General features: G+C 38.9%; 1 pseudogene; it reads left to right on the plus strand.

Annotated features, from left to right (window-relative positions):
• Positions 1-6,655: 6,655 nt before the first annotated feature.
• Positions 6,656-9,092, plus strand: LOC143773242 (uncharacterized; annotated as a pseudogene).
• The last annotated feature ends 3,763 nt before the right edge of the window (positions 9,093-12,855 follow it).

A 12,855-nucleotide genomic window follows, 5' to 3' on the forward strand; every position in this document is an offset into this window, starting at 1 on the left:
TCTAGACATTGGCATATCTTGGCACATCCTGGGATGGAATAATAAACAGAATTAAGTCTTATATAACAGTGAAGCAGAAAACCTTAAAGTGACATGAATCTATTATTCAGCAAAGCGTCCATATAAGTTTGATTCCGGTATATCTTCATATGCCATACATTCTCCCCTTAACAACGGCTCATGCCCAGGCTTACAGGTCTACCCTGTCGTGGCAACAGTAATGTACTGCCCTGCGCAATATCTGTCAATGGAACAATAATATAAGCAATATTACCATCCAAAATTGTACCAACCACCATTGTTTTTAAAAACAAAAATATTAAATTTACTTTCACTAAATGGAACTTGTCACCCCCAAAATAGAAGGTGAACTAAGCCCACCAGCATCAGGGGGATTATCTTAAGCATTCTGGAATGCTCCAGATAAGCCCCCGCTGTATACGGAGAGATGGGAAAAAGAGGTTAGCTTATACTCACCCAGGGGCGTTCACACTGCGGGCCGGTCCAATGGGTGTCGCGTTCCGGTCCGGCGCCTCCTATCTTCTTCAGATGACGTCCTCTTCTTGTATTCAAGCTGCGGATCCGGTGCAGGTGTACTTTGTCTGCCCTGTATCGGTACCACCCCTGGGTGACTATAATCTAACCTCCTTTTTCTTATCTTTTAGGATACATCGGGGGCTTATCGACAGCATTATAGAATGCTGTCGATAAGCCCCGATGCTGGTGGGCTTACTTCAACTTCTATTTTGGGGGTGACAGGTTAACTTTAAAGTTACTTTTTGGTCTTATCTGCTACATTGCAGAATGATGTTGCCAGGGTGGATTGATTTAAATCACGCCGATTTAAATCATGATTTAAATCACGATTTAAATCAAAAGATTTTTTTCTATTTAAATCGGATCGATTTAAATCATGATTTTAATCATGATTTAAATCACTGATTTAAATCAAAAGTTTTTTTTTAATATAAATCACGATTAAAATGAGAAGTGAGAGCAGTGCGCATGTGCGCCCATAGTTACACGGACGAAACTAGGGGCAACGATCTAACGCCAGGGTGAGGGGGGGACCCCAAAGTAAGTAAAAATCTTTTTTGTTTTACTATATGGCAATAGGTAGCTGTTTAAAAGCAGCATGTCTTAATTGTATAAACTATTAATAGCCTCCACATTTTGTTCATACTGCCCCTTTAATTCCACACTTCTAGCTTGGTTTCACTTTTGGTTTAGTTTCTTTTTCCATTCAGTTGACATGCCCAAACTTGTTGGATAGTCAGCAGTACTTGGCTGTAGTAGTAACAATCAAACTTCATAAGTGATCTGTGTGAGCCATGGCAGGTCGTAAGAGAGACCCTATTTGGGTTCATTTTGTTGAGATGCCAGCAGCAGATCTTGGAAAGAAAGGTGCAAGAGCAAAGTGCAAATACTGTCAAAAGGATATCCAAGGACTTGTTTGCCGTTTGAAATCACATTATGAAAACTGCAACCAGAAGGGAAATGAAGATGTTGATAGTGATACAACTAATGTCAATGAACCCCCACAGCTTCTTATGCACCAGGAGCCTAGTACTAGTAAGTCTGGCAATTACAACCTATTTTTTTAACAGACATTTTACTGGGATGGTTAAAGTCTATGAAAAGAGAAATTTCTAGCACTAGTAGTTCTGGAGTATAGAATTTAAATTTATGTTAAGGCAATATTTCACAGAAAATTAACGCTAAAGGACATGTGCACCTTTATTTTTTTAAGGTGCACATGTCCTCCCCCCCCGCAGCGCTCTTACCTCCGATCCCCGCAGCGCTGAGATCCGTGGCTTCGTTTTGACCGTCCGCCTCCCGTCCTCCGGTTGCGGCCTACTCGCAGTGATCCAGCGGCGTGACGTCAGCGGGCCGCACGCTCCATTGAAATGAATGGAGGCGCGCTCGCGGACGGGCAGAACGAAGCCACGGATCCCCGCAGCGCTGACATCGGAGGTAAGAGAGCTGCGGGGGGAGGACATGTGCACACTGCACCTTAAAAAATAAAGGTGCACATGTCCTTTAAGTAAAAATAAAGTGTGTATACGCTTATTTTTTTTTTATTGTAGGCTGCAATTCACTTTTGAAGTCTGCCAAATTGACCATTTTTTAAAAAAAACATTGTTAAAACTTTTGTGACATAATTTTTTTCAGTTGCTCTGATATTAGTTACCAGTATTACAGCAACTTCACCGGAAAACTTGAGTAGCATAACTTTTGAGACAGCCCTTATAGGACGAGGACCATTACATTGTTCAAAAAGTTTGTTTCAAAATATTTTCGTTATATTTCTTCAAATACGCAGTCGATTTATATTTTTAATTTCTGTGCTTTCAGGGTCAAATATGGCTTGTGCTGCACGTGACAATCAATATCTGGGTACAACTTCAACAAAGCAGCCCAAAAAAAAACTTTGCGTGCAAAGTGTAGAAAAATTCATCTTAAAGACTACGACGAGCCAGAAAGAACATTTTGATGAATTAATTGCTAAATTCATATTTGCAACCAATTCTTCTTTCCGACTAGTTGAGCACCCATTGTTTGTACAAATAATCGAAGGAATTAGACCAGGCTACAAACCACCAAGTAGATTTGATATCTCAGGAAAACATCTTCAGGCTGTATACGACATAGAAAGAGCGGCTTGTACAAAATATTTGAAAGACAAGGTTGTTAACATGAGCTTGGATGGTTGGAGCAACATCCACAACGACCCCATAATTTGCACTTGTGTCACTACAGAAGATGGTGAAACTTACCTTACAGACACAATCGACACATCTGGAAATTCACATACTGCTGAATATTTACTTGAAATTGCTAAGAACTCAATTCACCAATGCCAAGAACAGTTTGGATGTAAAGTAAGGAGCTTAGTTACTGATAACGCAAGCAATGTGGCAAAAATGCGAGCGGAACTGGCACATGAGGATGACACAAATGTCATTACATACGGTTGTTCTGCCCATTTGTTGCATCTTTTGGCAAAAGACCTGCATATTTCGGGTGTCAAGGAACATGTTGTAGAAATTGTTAAATATTTCCGCAATAATCATTTTGCACATGCAACCTACAAGGAAATGGGAGGACTGAAGTTGGTTCTACCACAAGATGTTAGATGGAATACCTTGGCTGACTGCTTGGAACTGTTTATTAACAACTGGTCAAAATTACTGTCCATTTGCGAAACACATCGGGATAAAATTGATGCTAATATACGAAGCAAAGTATTAAATCTTGGTGTGAAGAGAAATGCCGAGGACCTTTTGGAAAGGTTAAAGCCAATATCGATTGCGTTGGATAAAATGCAGAAAGATACTGCAACCATAGCTGATGCCACAGAAGTTTGGAAAGATTTAGAAGGTTCTCTAGATCGCTTGAACCTCTCAAACAATGTAAAGGTTGCAATACAGCACCGCAAGGACCAAGCATTAAAAGAAGAACACTATTTAGCCAATATCTTGCATCCCATCTACAGAGGGAAAAAATTATCTGAGGCGGAAATCAACTCTGCAATGGAGTGGCTCGCCAATACTAACCATGACATTGTGGCAACTGTGCTGAAATTGAAGTGTGAATCTGCACCATTTCAAAAATACATGTTTGCAGATAACGTCGTTAATGAACTAAAACCACTGGACTGGTGGAAGTCGCAATCACTTGTTCTTCCAGCAAAGATAATAAATCTAGCTACTCAGCTACTGACTGCATCGGCTTCATCCGCAGGAGTAGAGAGATTGTTTTCTTCATTTGGTTTTGTGCACACAACAGTCCGAAACCGCTTAGGAACTGCTAAAGCAGGACAACTGGTTTTCCTATTAAAAGTCCTAAATAAACAGTAGGCTTAAAGGACTGATGTATTCACTGAAGATGTTTGCTTACTTCAAACGTTAGAGATAGGCTATTGTTAAAAAGTACTTACTCTCTGTAGTTCAATTCTGAGTGTTTAATAGTGCAAATAAAAATTATTAGGTTTCATAATCAACTGTTTTAATATTTTTATTTGTGTAAAACAATTAGATTTGCAAAAAGACAAAGTTTTGCTTGTGTACAACTTGATTAAAAAATCTGATTTAAATCAAATGATTTAAATCAAAAAAATCTGATTTAAATCAAAAAAATCTGATTTTTTTGATTTTTTTAAAAAAATCAAGATTTTTATCCAGCCTGGATGTTGCTAAGGCCGGTCAGAAATTTGACGCTTGTTATGTACGGAAAAGGAGGTGAGACCTTCCCTTCCTTTATTTATTATGATTGTACTTCATTTTTAAAGTGGCACACCTGTCTATATAATACATCAAAGCTCAAAGTGCATGTCAAAACAAAAGAGAATCATTAGGTCAAAGGAACTGTTCAAGGAGCTCAGATACCAAATTGTGGCACAGAACAGATCTAGACAAGGTTACCTCAAAATATCTGCAAGACCCAATGTTACTAAGAGCACAGAGGCATCCATAAGCCAGAAAATTAATAAGTTTTTGACCAACATAAGTCTTCCTAATCATGACTGTTTTGCAAAAATGAGCTATCCTAGATGAACAGCCTTGTTGAGATTGTTAAAGAAGAACCACAAGAACACATTTGCTTCGCTCTGCAGATTGAGTAGGGAGATGTGATTACAGTATCCAAAGTCAAATATCAATGCAGCCCTCCAACACTCAGCCATTTAGGAAACAGTGGCTGAGTGAAGATTCTCCTTACTGCAATACATAAGAAAGACATCATAGAGTTGTCAGACACATGAAGAATTTACAGGCTATGAGAAATAAGGTTCGATGATGTAAGGCGACAACTGTTTCAATATTTGGATAAAATTCAAAGCATTATGTGTTGAGAAAACCAGGCAACAGTCATACCTGCCCAATTACCTTAAAAGTGTGAAAAAGAGTGGTGGCAGCATCATGCTATGAGGGCAGTGTTGGACTTTTCCAAAAGAGAACCAGAGTATTGTCCATTGGGAAAAGGTCATGACACCTGCTGGCATACAGGGTCTGCAAATGCCTAGTGCACCAGCTACAACAGTGGCACACATCCAGTGGTGTGTCGCTAATAGCTATGGGGCGTACAGTGTCAGTGGAGCAGCAGAGGGTGACAGGAAGCCTAAGCCTGTTCACTCTAATGAATACTCAGACCTCCACACTACACCTTCGGCATTGAGAGGAGTGAATATTTTTAACAATAACAGCGTGCAGCATTTGCCCCATGCTGCAGCTAACACTCAGGTTATACTCCCTCCCTCGCCTATTTCACACAGCTGTTGCACGATTACAAACCATCATTCATTACTTGCTTTGTTAGGCTGCCGTCACACTACCAGTATTAGGTCAGTATTTTACATCAGCATTTCTCAGCCAACACCAGGAGTGGGTGAAAAATGCAGAAGTGGTGCATATGTTACTATTATACTTTTCCTCTAATTGTTCCAGTCCTGGTTATGGCTGAGAAATACTGATGTTAAATACTGACCAAATACTGCTAGTGTGACGGCAGCATTAGAGTCATACTGTAGCTCAGCTCATGACATTTTAGAAGATCTGACGCATGAATCACCATAGTGAGCGAGGAGGAGTGGATTTTCTTAACTTACTTTTTATTATGTATTATACAATTTTATAGCACCATTGATTAAACAACGCTTAACATGTGAACAGGCTAGAAAAAGAGACACATACAATTAAACATTACCAATAAAAAACAGGCACACAGACACATAAGGTGTGAGTATTCTACACGCAAGGGCAGACACTCTTTATGGGATCGGTGAGGATACACTAGGACAGGGGAGAGTTGTTTGTTCGGCATTACAGTAGGTTGAGGAACAATGCAGACTTTAGGCTTGTTGGAAGACTTGATTTTTCAGGTTAGTTTACATGGTCAAAATGTTAGGCGAGAGTCTGATGTTTTGTATTTGACAGTAACATTGTATGGGGGAAGTACGGGATAAGTCTTGAATGCGGTTGTGGGAAGAACACATGAGAGGGGAGTAGAGATGGAGGTCTTGAGATTATTGGAGGTTGCGTGTAGCTACCAGGACAGGCCAGGACTGCCTGCTGAGTGTAATGAAATCAAATGAATGATCCAGGTGGTGAAGTGGTCCTGAAAGGTTGAGATGGCGAGTCCTTGGATGCGGTAGATGTCAGCCAGCTGGAGGTTGGAGGGTGAATAGATGCGGACGGAGAGGACCTAAAAACATTGAAGTGTAGCAGTGGCTTGTTAGCGTGATTGCAGTAAAGGAGCATTTGACATTCAGGAGGAAGAAAACTCATCAAACACGTTTGTAGTTGTGGTGAGGGGTGTGAGAGAGGTGTAATATACACCATAGGAAATGCTTTTGGTTTATTGAGAACATAGTTGTTGATTATTAATAAAAATAATCCTATAAAATACAACTTGCCTAATAATTATGCATACAGTGTATAACTCAACACTGTATCTATGTGTCTATCATCTATGTCTCACTTTTTTTTCAATATATTACCTATCTCTTTATCAAGCTATCTGTCAACTATCTATCTATAAAACTATCTAGCTGTAATCTTTATATTCTGTATCAAGATATGTCTTATGTTTTATTTATCATATAGTAATTAAAAAAATTTATTTTAAAATTTTTTATAGGACACATTTCAAAGACATAATGCCAAACTGCATCGTAAATGAGTGCTGTAGTGGGACTGGTAGACAGGGTCAGAGCCCTGATATAATTTTACACACATTTCCAAAGGATGTTAACACAATAAAGCAATGGCTTCTCCAAACGGGTCACGTATTTTCCAATGTTGAACAAGTAGCTCAAACTTTATTTGATGGAAACAAACACAACAAATATAGTTTGTGTTCAAATCACTTCACATCTGATTGCTACATTCAGAATGTTTCCGGACAATCATTGCGTACAAATGTTATCCCATCGATATTCCCTCCTTTAGAAGAGGGAAAATTTGTCATTCAAGAGACTTTGGCAATAGGTAAGCGTAGTCATAGGAAAAGGCAACGTCAACCAGATGAAAGTAGCTGATCAGTTTCAACTGATACCCCGAGTGTCAACATCGAATATTCAGATGCATCAGAAAAACAATTCCGTAGTATTGCCATACAGACAGACTTTACACTTGAAAATTCATCCATATTCTTCAATCAAGTGTTGGGATGTGAAGGAAATATGGATGATGAAGTAATAGCTGATTTTGCTACTTCTGGAAAGGGGAAGAACTACCATTGTTTTCAACACCAAATTACGATACAGAGTTACAATCCCCATTGAAGAAAAGACAAAATGTGCCTACTTCAAATATTAAAAAATCTTTGATGTTAGAAAAGGAATTTTTAAGTGGGATAACACCACTATCACCACTACCTTACAGTGATGACATTTCTGGAGGAAAAAATGAGAATATTACTATTCAAGATGTTTCAGATTATATTCCAGAATTGCCAAGTGCTGCAGAATCTGATCTATTTGGTTTGGCATCTATAAGTTTTCAAGAACAAATACCAATCCATAATGAGGACGGTGTTCAAACCATAAATGAAACAGTTAGTGAAAGGAAACTACTTGTTTTTGAATCTTGCTTGGATAAGCTCTTTACAAAAGTGAAATGTCTTGATGTTTCCGGATGCAAACATTTAATTGTAAGTGTCAGAAAAATTGTACATGGTACTTACATTAGAGTTATTGGCCGACTGGGTCACCAAAGCAATATTTTTGAATCACAGCCGAAAATTGGTAATTTTGCAGCTGGAAACATCTTGCTGGCTTCCGCAATTCTTTTCAGTGGACTTAATTTCCAAAAAGTGCATGAACTTTTTAACATTTTGGGATTGTTGGCAATATCCGAAAAAACATACTACAGGTACCAAAGTAAATTTTTGTTCCCTGCAATTGATGTTGCTTGGAAAACAGAACAGGAAAAGGTTATACAGGAAATCATAAAAAAAAAATCATAGTTTCCGGTGATGGCCAATGTGACAGTCCTGGTCACAGTGCAAAATACTGTGTATATACCGTCATGGACACAATTTCTGATAAAATAATAGACTTTGAGGTTGTGCAACAAACACAATGTACATCATCTGTTGCAATGGAAAATTATGGGTTCACAGTTTGCATGGATCGACTACTTAATTCTGGTTTTAAAATTAAAATTTTTGCTTCAGATAGACACGTCAGCATACGAAGCAAAATGAGAAAAGACTATTCTGACATCAACCACCAGTTTGATGTGTGGCATTATGCAAAATCTATTAAGAAAAAACTCAAAGCGGCAAGTCAATCTAAACTAAGCAAGGAGATTACACCATGGATAGATAAAATTGCACTACATCTCTGGTGGTCCATTAAAACATGTAATGATAATGTTGACTTGTTAGAGGAAAAATGGTTGTCATGCCTGCAACACATTACAAACAAACATAAGTGGGATGGCTGCAACATGTACCACAAATGCAATCATGGGCCACTGGTAGAAGATACAGAAGATGTTCAAATTTTGTGGTTAAAAAAAGAAACTCCACCTTATTTAAATATTTAAACAACTGTGACCAGCCCACAATTGTTGAAAGATTTGCCACACTTAGTGCACAATTGTCACACAGGATCATTGGAAAATTTCCTTAGTCTTGCGTTGAAATACCGTCCAAAACGCATCCATTTTGGGATTGATTATATGGAAGCACAGACCAAACTGGCCACTTTGACCCACAATTTTAATGTCGGAAGACAAATTGCCACAGTTAAGGTAGCCAAAAAAAATACAGAATCTGTCGGCACAAAACGCACAAAAATTTTGTTTCCAAAAGAAAAATCAAGATGGATTGTACGTGCTGTTTTTGAAAAAGTATCTGTGGAATACAAAGAGGAGCTGTCTGTCAATGTTCTGAGACTTGCAAAAGGAGAGATATCTTCAAAATGGATCTCCAGAGCTCCTAGTCTGCCACCCAATATCAGCAACAAAGAGCGGCCCAAAAAAAGATTTAAAAATGCAACGAATTTTCAGATTCAAAAATATTTAGAACAGCACAATGTTTGGAAACTTTACTCTATTGACATGAAAAAGCAGGTCAAACGTAATTAAAGAATAAATTTAACCATGTTTGGAAGATAACAGTTACAACCACAGACTTTTTGTTAACATATACAGAATTCTCGAAGAGTGTATTTCTTGTACCCCAAAAATTAAAGTTATATTAAAAGGGAATATGTCACCACAAAAAAAGTATATGATCTAAGTCCACCTGCATCAGGGGGTTATCAACAGCATTCTGTAATGATTTACATAAGCCCACGCTGTACCCTGAACTTTGAGAAAAACAGGTTATATTATACTCACCCAGGGGCGTTAACGCGGCGGTCCTGTCCAATGTGCGTTGCGTTACGGTCCGTATCCTCCAAACAATATAGGATGACATCCTCTTCTTGTCTTACTGCCACGGCTCCGGTGCAGGCGTACTTTGTGTGCCGTATTGAGGGCAGAGCAAAGTAATGCAGTGCGCATGCGCTGTGCGCCTCTTACCTTTCACAGCGCCTGTGCACTGCAGTACTTTGCTCTTACCTTTAGATGGCAGACAAACTATGCCAGCGCCAGAGCCGCAGCAGGAACACAAGAAGAGGACATCATCCTATTAAGCTAGGAGGCCTCGTACCGGACCGCGAAGGCCATCTAAACCGTACCAAAGCGTAATCGCCCATCCATAGGTGAGTTTAATATAACCTTTATTTATCAGCTTTCATGGTACATCTGGGTCTTAGGTACAGCATTACAGAATGATGTTGAAAAGCCCATGATGCCGGTGTCCTTAGCTCATATCCTTTTTTTTTTGCTGACATATTCACTGTAAAAAACCTAATAAAATTGTAATCAACTGTAGCCCGTTTTGGTTCAAGTATGTTGATTTTGTAGGTACAACGCCTCCCATCTTCTGGCGATGCCGTCCTCCTTCTTTGTTCAGGTTGATGAGGCGTTCATGCATCATATACACAGTATCATGGACAACGCGTTCATGCGCAGGTCTAATTACCTTCCCTGTTGAGGTCATAGCATAGTACATCTGTGTGCCTGTGGTGTTAAAGTTCATAAATAACGGTGCAGACCGTACTTTGTTATGCCTTGAACAGGGAAAACAAGTACGTTTATTCAGTATGCGCAACCTCAACCAATAAGTATCAGAACATCACATAAATAGGTTAGGCGATGAATATTTTTATTCAATGCCCATTGGTGTTGAACGCATTTCACAAAACACTGGTGAGTACAATTGAAATTTGTATTAAACATTGGTCATGATCTATCATGGTATTATCTTCAGCATTATATAATGTAAAGACTCGAAAGGCAGTGGCCACATGTTAATGCATCAAAACCATGTAAACTGATAACTTAAAACATATATTTTATAGCATAGTTGTCATTTATATTGGAATATATTTCGCCTTTCCAAAAAAAATTGAATTTATTGTTATTTCCAGTTATGTTATTTTTTTACTTTTTTGTTTAAAGTAAAATGGGTGTTACTGTTAGTGAAAGACAGATATGTATTGTGACAGGTTCACAAGCACTATGCATAACAAACTGTATGTAAAATTAGGCAAATACCTGTCACTAAATTGAACTACATTTAATGTGTAAATCACGTTTATTAATTATTGGATATGTATGTTTCAAATATCATGTTATAAATATTAAAAATGTTAATTTTATTTGTATGATCATATTAATTTTGTTATAAAAAAAAACAGTGCATAACTTTCCGTCATCTTTTAACATGAAGAAATAGAAAAAACTTACATTTTTGTGATTAATTTTTTTTTAAATAACACCATGGGAGGATAGTTTTTAAATTTAAAAATGGGGAGGTGTAAGAGCACATCAATTACATTAAAGGGAATGCTTAAACCCAATATAGTACTCTAACGTCCACGGCATCATGGGGTTATCTACTGCATTCTTTAATGCTGTAGATAAGCCACCGATGTAACCTGAAAGATGAGAAACAGAGGTTATCAACCATTTTTGGTCATGCTGTGTTCCAGTCCGATGCTCGTCACGGTCTATTGCCTCACATCTTCATATGATAACGTCCTATTCTTGTTTTCCTGCCGCGGCTCGGGCGAAGACGTACTTTCTTTGGCCTGTTGAGGTCAGAGCAAAGAACTGCAGTGCGCAGTTGACGTGACCCTCTATTACCTTACCTTAAACTATGCCTGCACAGGAGCCTGGAAAGAAGCAAAAGAAGAGGCCGTAATAGTATGAAAATGCCAGTCGCTGGACACGTTCTGCAACGACAATCGGACAGTACTGCATCGTGACCGTCCCTTGGTGACTATCCTCTAAAATGTTTTTAGTATCTTTCATGATACATCGGGTGCTTATAAACAGTTTAACAGACTGATGTAGATAAGCCAAGGATGCCGGTGGGCTTATGTTATAGTACAATATTGGGTTGACAAATTAACTTTCACATATGGCAGACACTGGAAATTGTATTATTAAAGGGACTCTGTCACCTGAATTTGGAGGGAACAATTTTCAGTCATATGGGCGGGGTTTTCGGGTGTTTGATTCACCCTTTCCTTACCCGCTGGCTGCAATATTGGATTGAAGTTCATTCTCTGTCCTCAATAGTACATGCCTGCACAAGACACACTCCGCTTTATCCGGATGATAGGTCTTACGTCGTCCACACATGATAACCATCTGTTCAATGAAGAGTGCATACTAAATAAATGTGATATGATTGACCATGTAAAGGCCAAAGAGTGTCAGCACATGCAAAGTATACTTAAATGTCCCATGATCAGGATATATATATATATATATATATATATATATATATATATATATATATATATATATATATATATATATATACACACACTCACCGGCCACTTTATTAGGTACACCATGCTAGTAACGGGTTGGACCCCCTTTTGCCTTCAGAACTGCCTCAATTCTTCGTGGCATAGATTCAACAAGGTGCTGGAAGCATTCCTCAGAGATTTTGGTCCATATTGACATGATGGCATCACACAGTTGCCGCAGATTTGTCGGCTGCACATCCCAAAGATGCTCCATACAAGGCAGGATGGATCCATGCTTTCATGTTGTTTACGCCAAATTCTGACCCTACCATCCGAATGTCGCAGCAGAAATCGAGACTCATCAGACCAAGCAACGTTTTTCCAATCTTCTACTGTCCAATTTCGATGAGCTTGTACAAATTGTAGCCTCAGTTTCCTGTTCTTAGCTGAAAGGAGTGGTACCCGGTGTGGTCTTCTGCTGCTGTAGCCCATCTGCCTCAAAGTTCGACGCACTGTGCCTTCAGAGATGCTCTTAGGCCTACCTTGGTTGTAACGGGTGGCGATTTGAGTCACTGTTGCCTTTCTATCAGCTCGAACCAGTCTGCCCATTCTCCTCTGACCTCTGGCATCAACAAGGCATTTCCGCCCACAGAACTGCCGCTCACTGGATTTTTTTTCTTTTTCGGACCATTCTCTGTAAACCCTAGAGATGGTTGTGCGTGAAAATCCCAGTAGATCAGCAGTTTCTGAAATACTCAGACCAGCCCTTCTGGCACCAACAACCATGCCACGTTCAAAGGCACTCAAATCACCTTTCTTCCCCATACTGATGCTCGGTTTGAACTGCAGGAGATTGTCTTGACCATGTCTACATGCCTAAATGCACTGAGTTGCCGCCATGTGATTGGCTGATTAGAAATTAAGTGTTAACAAGAAGTTGGACAGGTGTACCTAATAAAGTGGCCGGTGAGTGTATATATGTGTGTATATATATATATATATATATATATATATATATATATATATATATAGCGCTCGTT

Source organism: Ranitomeya variabilis, chromosome 1, assembly GCF_051348905.1.
Source record: "Ranitomeya variabilis isolate aRanVar5 chromosome 1, aRanVar5.hap1, whole genome shotgun sequence".
NCBI lineage: Eukaryota > Metazoa > Chordata > Amphibia > Anura > Dendrobatidae > Ranitomeya > Ranitomeya variabilis.